Source organism: Felis catus, chromosome A3 (genome assembly GCF_018350175.1).
Source record: "Felis catus isolate Fca126 chromosome A3, F.catus_Fca126_mat1.0, whole genome shotgun sequence".
In the NCBI taxonomy this organism is placed as follows: Eukaryota; Metazoa; Chordata; class Mammalia; order Carnivora; family Felidae; genus Felis; species Felis catus.
Window position 1 is genome coordinate 119,403,844 of NC_058370.1, and position 10,846 is coordinate 119,414,689.

Genomic DNA, 10,846 nt, shown 5'->3' on the forward strand with positions numbered 1-10,846 from the left:
CTCGCTCACTCTCTCTCTCTCTCTCAAAAATAAATAAACTTAAAAAAAAAAAAACTGATCTCAGGCAGGGGCACCTGGCTGGCTCAGTCGGTGGAACATGCAACGCTTGTTCTCGGGGTTATGAGTTCAAGCCCTATGTTAGGTGTAGAGATTACTTAAATATAAAATCTTTTTTTTTTTCAACATTTATTTATTTTTGGGACAGAGAGAGACAGAGCATGAACGGGGGAGGGGCAGAGAGAGAGGGAGACACAGAATCAGAAACAGGCTCCAGGCTCGGAGCCATCAGCCCAGAGCCTGACGCGGGGCTCGAACTCACGGACCGCGAGATCGTGACCTGGCTGAAGTCGGACGCTTAACCGACTGCGCCACCCAGGCGCCCCTAAAATCTTTTTTAAAAATTGATCTCAGGCAAAATTTTATAGTGGGAAAACTCTTATTTTGAGCATTCTTGAAGTTCTGGCAATGACCCAGCATCTGATTTTCCAAGCAGAGAGTTGATACCCCTCCTACACAAACATCCCCCAGCCCCATTGTTATCGCACTAGAATGGAAGCAGAACTCTAGGTGAACCAAGTACAAATCATTCAGATGGGTAGCCAGAGTGCCATCACCCCATCTCCTTATTCCTTTTTGCTTCATCTAATGCCAGGTCTGCAGATACAACCAAATATAACCACTATTCTTTTCATTATTATTATTATTTCAGTTTGAACATAGAGCCATACAAGACACCCCATTTTTGAGGATTATTTTTGTCTTCCTAAAACTTTGAGTCATTGGAGTTGAGATCAACAGTTATTTAGTTTTCCGTGGAAGAGAAAGGTACTAGCAGAGAAACCTAAGAGGAGCAAGAGAGAAGGGAATACTGCTGTAATTCATTTTCCTGTAAGAATCCCCAGAAATCTAGGGCAGGAGTTCAGGCAATGGTTGTCAACATAGATATCTACTGCATAGGGCTTTGAGATCTTCCTTGATATAACCAAGGCTGTGCCGCCTGCTAGACCAGAACTCTAGCAGAAGCTGGTTCTATTTTCAGGAAACAAGGCTTACAAATATGAAACAATGTGTAGAAATAGCAGTTCGTTATCTCCTCCTGTATCCTTGTTGCACTCCAGCCATGTGCCAAATACAGATACCATTATAGACCATGGAGATGCAAAATGGAATAAAACGTGGATGCCATACAAGCGATACATTATTACTGCATTCTGTGAATGACCAGTACCATCCAATGCCCTAGCTCTTCAAAGTTTCTCTCTTCCCGCCTCCCACCACACCCCCTTTAAAAAGTTCACTGTTAGGGGCACCTGGCTGGCTCAGTCGGTTAAGCGTCCGACTTCAGCTCAGGTCATGATCTCGTGGTCAGTGTGTTCGAGCCCCGCATTGGGCTCTGTGCTAACAGCTCAGAGCCTGGAGCCAGCTTCGGATTCTGTGTCTCCCTCTGTCTCTGCTCCTCCCCCACTCACTCACGCTCTGTCTCTCTGTCTCTCAAAAATGAATAAACGTTAAAAAAAAAAAAGAAAAGTTCACTGTTAAAAGTTTGAGATATTTTGTTTCAGAGAATTGACTTGAAGATTGGAAACAAAGGGTTGGAACCAAAACTAAACTTTCTAAAAACTCTGAAATCTCATAGATGTTGATTTAACATTTAAATAAATAATCTAGGGGCGCCTGGGTGCCTCAGTCGGTTGAGTGTCTGACTTCGGCTCAAGTCATGATCTCACAGTTCATGGGTTCAAGCCCCACATCAGGCTCTGTGCTGACCGCTTGCTCCGAGCAAGCGGTCAGCACAGAGCCTGGAGCCTGCTTCAGATTCTGTGTTTCCTTCTGTCTCTGCCCCTCCCCCGCTCACGCTTTGTCTCACTCTGTTTCTCAAAACTAAATAAATGGAAAAAAAAATTTAAATAAATAATCTAGAGGATGAGATACAGAAACAGCTCTTCAAGTGTACTAATGATACTATGATAGTCTTTCATAATGAAATTCTGTATCAGTTGGCATAAACTGCAAGAAAATAAAAGGTTTTTTCTTTAATGTTTATTTATATTTGAGAGAGAGAGACAGAGACAGAGCATGAGTGGGGGAGAGGCAGAGAGAGAGACACACACACACAGAATCCGAACCAGGCTCCAGGCTCTAAGCTGTCAGCACAGAGCTGGACGCGGGGCTCGAACTACAAACCGTGAGATCATAACCTGCGCCGAAGTCGGACGATTAACCAACTGAGCCACCCAGGTGCCCCAAGAAAATAAAAGGTGAAGCAGATGTAAAAGTTATTTATCACCACATAACAGATCATGCAAAACCTAGTAGCTTAAAATAACAGCCATTTTATTTGCTTATAATTCTGTGGGTTAGCAATTTGGAGTGGGCTTAGCTGGGCTGTTTCAAGAGGGGGTAAGTAGGAGCTGCAAGGCCTTTCAAAGCCTAGGCTCAGAAATCACACAGTGTCACTTCTGTCTCATTCTCCTGGACAAAGTAAATCACAAGGCCAGCCCAGATTCGTGGGAAGGAAAATAGATTTCACTTCTTGCAGAGAGAGAAGGAGACCCAGAATCCGAAGGAGGCTCCAGGCTCTGAGCTGTCAGCACAGAGCCCAACGCGGGGCTCGAACCCACAAATCGCGAGATCATGACCTGAGTCAAAGTCGGATGCTTAACCCCGACTGAGCCACACAGACGCCCCTAGATTTCACTTCTTAATGGATGGAATGGCAAAGTCACCTGGCAAGGGGGCCTGCACAGAATGGAAGGGCATTATTGCAATCATCTTTGCAAACACTCTACCACCCCAGATTAGCTAGAATGAAGACGAGACAGTAAGTTAAGCTTCATCAGGAAAAGATTTCGAAACCACTAAATTGCCCGTGAATTCTTTTAAGGTATTGATCAAAAAGAAGTCAAAACAAACTAAAACAGTAAAACCCCTTGTCCCAAGGCTTTAATTAACATAAGCTGTCTCTTGCTTCCAAATCTCCCACCCACTCTCAACCCTCTCCACTCTGGTTTCCAACCTCACCAGCTCTCCTGAAATGGTTGCCCAGGGGCTCCTCACTTTGTTGTTAAATCAGATAGACTGTTTAAGACTTCTTATCTGGCTTTTCATCGGCTTACACTGCCTGCTGTCTTTCCTTGAAACATCTTCCTCCCGTGATTGCTCTGAATTCTGTTTTTATTCTGACTCCTCTTAACTCACACACACACACACACACACACACACACACACACACACACGGGCTTGATCCCACTGTTTCTCTGCGCTTCTAGAGCATCCTGTGTGATGGGGCTCTTGAGCAAATGGCTAAGAAAGAATTCTCGAGACATCTTTGGTGCAAAAAGGTGATTTTATTAAAGCACGGGGACAGGACCTGCTGGAAGAAAGAGCTGCACTGGGGTTGTGAGGAGTGACTGATTATATCCTTTTAAGTTAGTGGGGGTTAGGGATCGCGTGGGTCTCTAAGAAACTTGAAAGCAAGGCTTTTAGGACCTTGAGGGGCTAGCTACTGTTAAGATACGGTTACTTTCAGTCTTTAATAAAACAAAACCATGAAGGAAGTAAGGCAGCCACGAGTTGTTGAGGAAGGTCACGCTTTGCATGTTTCAGGTGTCTATCAGTGGGCTGCAGGCTGTAAAGAGATTTAATTTCAGCTACATTTCTCTTGCCTTTGTTTCCCTCATCATTTCTCCCCCTGAACAACTTGGACCCTTAAATCTTTAAGGTTGTTGAAGGCGGAAGGTCTCATCTTTGGTAGTTTCTTCCTGCTGAATAGGGGCATAGGGACATTTCTACCTATGGGTCAAAGTTGGTCAGTTGAGAATTTAATAGGAGTTAGGAAAGGCTAAGGCAGATGTATCTAGAGTTGATAACATATGGGAGTTTCCTTGAGTAGAAAGGATCATCTGTTGGCTTGAAGTTATGGCAGTGAAGGAATCTTAGCACCAGGTGGAGAGACATGGGAGAAAACAGCAAAACACGATTAAAATAACAAAAAGAAAAAGAAGCCCGAATAAGAGTCCTTTGGTAAATGGGGTGCCTGGGGTGGCACAGCCGGTTAAGCATCTGACTTCAGCTCAGGTCATGATCTCGCTGTTGGTGGGTTTGAGCCCCAAATCGGGCTCTGTGCTGACCCATCAGAGCCTGGAGCCTGCTTCAGATTCTGTGTCTCCCTCTATCTCTGTCCCTCCCCTGCTTGCGCTCTGTGTCTCTCTCTCTCAAAAATAAATAAACATTAAAACAATTAAAAATAAAAAAAATTACAAAAGGGTCCTTTGATAGTTGACAAAAATTTTCCTTTAGTCCAGGAGTTTAACCGATTATTAAGGGAAAGAGAGAGATAATTTAAAGAGCCAATTTGAGTATTTGTCAGTTAGAAACTCAGAACAATTTTTGTGATAATCTCGGATGTATATACAGCATTCTAGTTTTTTTTCTTTTTTTTTTTTAATTTTTTTTTTCAACATTTATTTTTGGGACAGAGAGAGACAGAGCATGAACGGGGGAGGGGCAGAGAGAGAGGGAGACACAGAATCGGAAACAGGCTCCAGGCTCTGAGCCATCACCCCAGAGCCCGACGCGGGGCTCGAACTCACGGACCGCGAGATCGTGACCTGGCTGAAGTCGGACGCTTAACCGACTGCGCCACCCAGGCACCCCTACAGCGTTCTGTTTTTATAAAGGCATAAAGTTTTACCTCGTGCGGCAGTTAAAACATCTAATGCCATTTTATTTTGTAGAACTGTGTAATGCATTTGAGTTATTTTAGTGTTTTATAATATAATGTTATTTTGAGAGGCGTTTAAGGCCTTGATTGTGTAACAAGTGGTGTTAACCATCACATGGACTCTGTTTTGCTTAGTAAGCAATCAGGTAATTAATGAGAGGCACTTTTATAGAAACAAGGAAAATACAGGTTAATGGTTAGAGCAAAATCATAAACTGAGTGTCTGAGTCTGAAGTGCGGCCAGTGAGAAGATTTCTAGATGTCAGGCTTGAAGCACCTTTGAGGTTTACCTCGAGTTGTCTAGCAAACAACAAACATCTAAAGACAATCAGAATTGGAATTTAACATCTGCAAAGGTGAGTTATTGGAACACAAATTTTCTAAGAACCCTTATTTCTGAAGACAGCCAAATCAAGACTAATTCATTTGTAGAACGAGTCCGCTTGTAACAAAGAAGGCCTAATTCTTTACGTAAGCTCAGCAAGAACAGCAATTGGACCTGTGGATCTTTTAAAATTTGCTTTGCTGCAACTTTTTATGAGGAATCTAGATGGAACTTTAGTAGCCTCTCCAGGCCAGAAGCCAAGCCAAGTACTTGCCATCAGACATGCCTGCAGTACCTGTAGATTTGGGCAAATTCCTTCTGCGAGGTCCCCAAGATATCCTGCACCTGCCAGGAAGTGACATTCTTTACTTACCTGGTAAGGCTGCTGGGAACTCTACGAGCTATAAGCAAGGTACCTGAATAACTTTCCCAAGGCGCTTCATTGGCAGCAAGTTTCAGAAAGTCAACTTCAGTTCCCTAAAGCTGTCTGGTCACATCGGAGTCTATGAACGTCACCCTCAAATATGACATTCTAGTCAAAGCCTTGGTAAAACAATGAGTAGTTCCAATGGTGTCCTGTTACAAGAACAGGTTCTTACTGAACTTAGGCGAGCAAGTGTAACTGTCATGAAGGAAAGAATACTTACTGAGAGCTTTTGACTTTCAGAGGGTTCAGGTAGGTCCGTTTGTTCACAAGTGAATACTTTAGCACATTTCTGTATGTCATAGATCTTTCAAGAGACGATTTCCTTAATCTGGAAGAGCAAACATTATAGAATCAGTGATATTTCCAACAAGAGCCACAAAACCTACAATCTTCCCTAATTTATTTAGTCCCATGTTACTAATTCTTGTTCAGTTTGAATGCAGCTTTTTAGTTCTGAAAATTTCTACCCGTTTGTTTTATGATCTTAAAGATGTCAAAGACCTGTTTGTCCTAAAAGTCCTTTTTATACATCTCCTTGAAGATGAAACACGTTTTGTTAGAGCATCAGAACAATAACTACAAATAGCAAAAGACTCAAAAATGGACAGGGTTAACAATCTGATATGAGACTTCATTATGATGCAATTAACAAGGAAATTCAGTTATTTCTGTGACACATAACACTTTGATAATTAGAATGTTAAGTGATAGCCTCAAAGCAAACATATTAAAAATTTAGGAATTTTATATATTTACATATACCAAATATATATATATATATAGTATCTATATATCAAATATGTAATATGTATACATATTATATATATTTGAGCAGTTATAGCATTTACCCAAGCAATACAACCTAAGGGTTACCATTATTTGTTTGACAGGGCTTTCCAAGTACCAAACCAAATAAAAAGGCCCAATTGGTCAAAAAGATTTCATCTACAATTCAAATCCTGGGAAGTTGGTTAAAACTTTAGAAAGTTATAAAGCACATCCTAAATAGAATTACAGATCATTACAATCCTTAATTATTTATTTAGCCAAGACAGCAGTAAGAAATTCTAAAGGCAAATATGTAGGTTTATATAGTCATTAGCAAAACCTAGCTCCTTTAGCATTGAGAAGTTTTAATGAAGCAATCAAAGGCCTGGTAAAGACAAAACATAAAGCTTTGATTTTCCCATAAGACAAAAGAGAAAAGACCTTTGTTTACATTTTTTAAAATCAAGAGCAGATCAACAATCCAAGAAAACTTTGTCTTTTTCACAGAGAGAAAAGCAGAATTTTAATCTAATACCAGTGTATTTTTTTTAATTTTTTTTTCAACGTTTATTTATTTTTTTTTTGGGACAGAGAGAGACAGAGCATGAACGGGGGAGGGGCAGAGAGAGAGGGAGACACAGAATCGGAAACAGGCTCCAGGCTCGGAGCCATCAGCCCAGAGCCTGACGCGGGGCTCGAACTCCCGGACCGCGAGATCGTGACCTGGCTGAAGTCGGACGCTTAACCGACTGCGCCACCCAGGCGCCCCTAATACCAGTGTATTTTTAAAATCCATTCATTTCAATCTTAGTCCGTCCTAACTGCACATAAAATTCCTTTCCAAAGATTTCCCTTTATGAACCTTCTACAACTTTCCTTTGCATTTAGGTTTTGTCCCAAGCCATTTCTCTCCAAACAACCAGTCTCATTTAGGACTAAATTACTTACTTTTACCTTCAACAAAAATGTATTCCTTATTACAAGTATCTTCTACTTTTCTACGTACAGAGTTGCTTTCCTTATTTCCATCAGTCTTAATTACATTCAGCAGAATTTTAACTCTTAGAAACCTTAGATACCGATAAAAACTAAGTAGTAACCAATCGTGAACTGTGGCACCAGAATTTTTTAGATGGCAAATTTATGAATCAACTAAGCACAAAGCAGGTTTTCCAGCAGACCCAAATACCCTTAGTTTTTCTGCAATAAGTCAAAAGCATAAACCTTTGTTTAGTAATTAATGCTTTAACACCTTATCCTATTTGGAAAACACCTAGATGTCCAATGAATTTAACTTTAACTTATCATCCAAACAGAACCTTAAGGCTTCAGGTAGCCAAGAACTGAAAGCTGTCTTAACAATTACCCACGAAAACTTCTGAGACAGAGTTAGCCATCATTTTAAGTCGTCTTTTGGTTAACAAATTGCAACGGAGATACCACCGGTTTGTTTGGCCTTCAGTAAACCTAGGTAGAAAGAGTTTTACATACCTAATGCTGATAACTCTAAAGACATGTCTATCTTAATTAAGCCAACAAATTTAAATTAGTTTAAATACCGAATACATTCCACCTGTGTCCACTTAAAGTCAATCACTTTGTTCCCCATTGTTAATTTTTACTTGGGACATTGGCCAGGAAATCTAAAGTGGGCGGTGTAAGTCCAAGGGGGGTGCCCTTTGCTCCTTGACGGTGAGGGGAGGCGGAGGAGCTGACGCTGCCACAGGTATGGAAGATGCAGACTGTACCCAAGATGGTGCAGAAACAGGAGGAGGGGCGGCGGGGGGGGGGGGACGGGCCGAAGAGGCGAGGTGCATCCAGGAAGCCTGGAGGTGGATAAAAGCCCAGAGGACAGAGAAAGAGGTCTCCAAGTCCTAAAGCTCAGACAGATGAACAGGTGCAGACTTTTTATCCCCCCAACAAGTGGAAATGGCTAGTCTAGGTCAGACCACAGAATATAGGGAACTTCCCCAAAACAAAAGGAGTTTTGGCAGCCGCTTGAGAATATTCTTCAAAAATTTTTTACTGTGTATTTATTTTTGAGAGAGAGGGGGACAGGGCATGAGCAGGGGAGAGGTAGAGAGAGAGAGGGAGACACAGAATCCGAAGCAGGTTCCAGGCTCTGAGCTGTCAGCCCAGAGCCCGACGTGGGGCTCAAACTCACGAACCTGAGATCATGACCTGGGCCGAAGTAAGACACTTAACCGACTGAGCCACCCAGGTGCCCCCTTTTTAAAAAATTTTAATGTGTATTTATTTTTGAGAGAGAGAGGGACACAGCATGAGCAGGGGAGGGGTAGAGAGAGAGGGAGTAATATTCTTTAAAGTCTTCATCCTGAGGTAGGCCAACCAGAGACAATTGGCTCCAATTATCATAGTCATTAACCCAAGAAATGAGTGAGCCCCCACATACGGCTAGTATAACCTGAGTCTATTAGGAAGGAGGAACAGTGAGAGAGAGTGTTAGAGCTTCATTAAGGATGGCCTTCATTAAGGATGGTCCAGCGACCTAGGTTTATTCAGAGGAGGCCTGTTTAGACAATCATCCAATATATCAGGAGGGAGTTTATCAGCCTGGTTAGTGGTGAAACACATTCTGCAAGAGGCCCTCCATTCTGGATCCTGACCTAGGGCCATGAAAGCCCGGACATAGGGTACCTCAGTCCATTCGCCCTGTTTCCTGCAGAAGAGATCTGATAGATCTTATTAACGCCATGCAGTGTTACAGAAGATCAGGCCCTTCCTAAATTTTGCAATCTGAATTGATTCCAGGGGGTTAAGAGGCAACCCAAGGGAGATTCCTTGGGGACTGAAGAAGATCCCATGTTTCTAGGAAAGTAGAGAAGGTCCATTACCAAAACTCCCTCCCCCCCCCCCCCCCCCGCCGCCAACTCCCCAGTGGAGTCCCACACAGGATGTGTCAGAGGTTCCTGGTGTCAAAGCGACCTGAGGCATCCCTCACACAAAATCACTATGATCACCGACTAGCCACTAAGGGCCCCAGAGAAAGGATGCTAGCGTCCCTTCACTTCCCCATTGCACCCTAGGCTACAAACGGCTGCCTGGTGTATGGACCGAAATACCATGCCATGCCTTGAGAGCCATGCCGTAAAAGGCCGTGCTGTAAAGGCCATGCCTCAGTTTACCTTGTCTTGAGAAGCATGCCACGAAGGTCTTGCCTTCGTTTCCCTGATGGCTGTGCCATCTTTAACCCATGGAAAGTACTAGAAAAGTTTTACAAGGGGGAATTGCCCAATATGTGTGGATAGAGGACATTGACAGAAAACAGTAAAGACAGAAATCCATCATGATCTAAGTGACATTCCACCACATACAGTCTTTATAGCCAACTTCCTTAGGAAATGGTCCCTGGTTGGGTTTTAATTCAATTGAGTACTGGTTTCAACTGGCTCCCAGTGGGGTCTCCTGGCCCAAAGGGGCTAGACCAGTGATGTGGAGGCGATCACATTAGACCAATATGGAGGAAACCTCACACAGGACAGGAATAAAGAGAGGGCATCAAGTTTCTGGGTCTCATTACCATTCCGGCCAGGGTTACTAACTTCCAGCCAAAAGGCAGGCTTTCTCCTCCTTAGACAGGAGCTGGAGGATCGCAGCTGAGCAATTGATGTTCCAATAAGACCATACTCCCTGAAAAGCCCCTGAAGTGAGAGTAAAGGAAGAAAAGAGGAACTCCTCACCAAGTTTGCACCAAGGCTCAGAGGCCAGATGAAAAGACTCAAAGCCCCACGTTCAGGCGCCAAATGACGGGGTTCTTGAGCAAACGGCTAAGAAAGAATTCTCGAGACATCTTTGGTGCAAAAAGGTGATTTTATTAAAGCACGGGGACAGGACCCATGGGCAGAAAGAGCTGCCCTGGGGTTGTGAGGAGTGACTGATTATATCCTTTTAAGTTGGTGGGGGTTAGGGATCGCGTGGGTCTCTAAGAAACTTGAAAGCAAGGCTTTTAGGACCTTGAGGGGCTAGCTACTGTTAAGATAAGGTTACTTTCAGTCTTTAATAAAACAAAACCATGAAGGAAGTAAGGCAGCCACGAGTTGCTTGAGGAAGGTCACGCTCTGCGTGTTTCAGGTGTCTATCAGTGGGCTGCAGGCTGTAAAGAGATTTAATTTCAGCTACATTTCTCTTGCCTTTGTTTCCCTTCTCACTGTACATACCTCTTTCTTCACACTTACATGTTATAAATCCTCTATTTTTAATGTGTATTTATTTTTTAAGTTTATTTCTTTATTTTGAGAGAAAGAGAGAGAGAGAGAGAGAGAGAGCAAGTGAGCCTGAGTGGGGGAGGGGTAGAGAGAACGGAAGAGAGAGAATCCTAAGCAGGTTCCATGCTGTCAGCGCAGAGCCTGACATAGGGCTTGAACCCATGAAACTGTGAGATCACGGCCTGAGCCGAAATCAAGAGTCAGACACTTAACCAACTGAGGCACCCAGGCACCCCCTAATGTTGATTTATTTTTGAGAGAGAGAGAGCACAAGCTGGGGAGGGACAGAGAGGGGGGTGGAACAGAGGATCCAAAGCGGGCTCCGGGGTGACAGCACAGAGCCCGACGCGGGGGCTCGAAGTCACGAACTGTGAGAT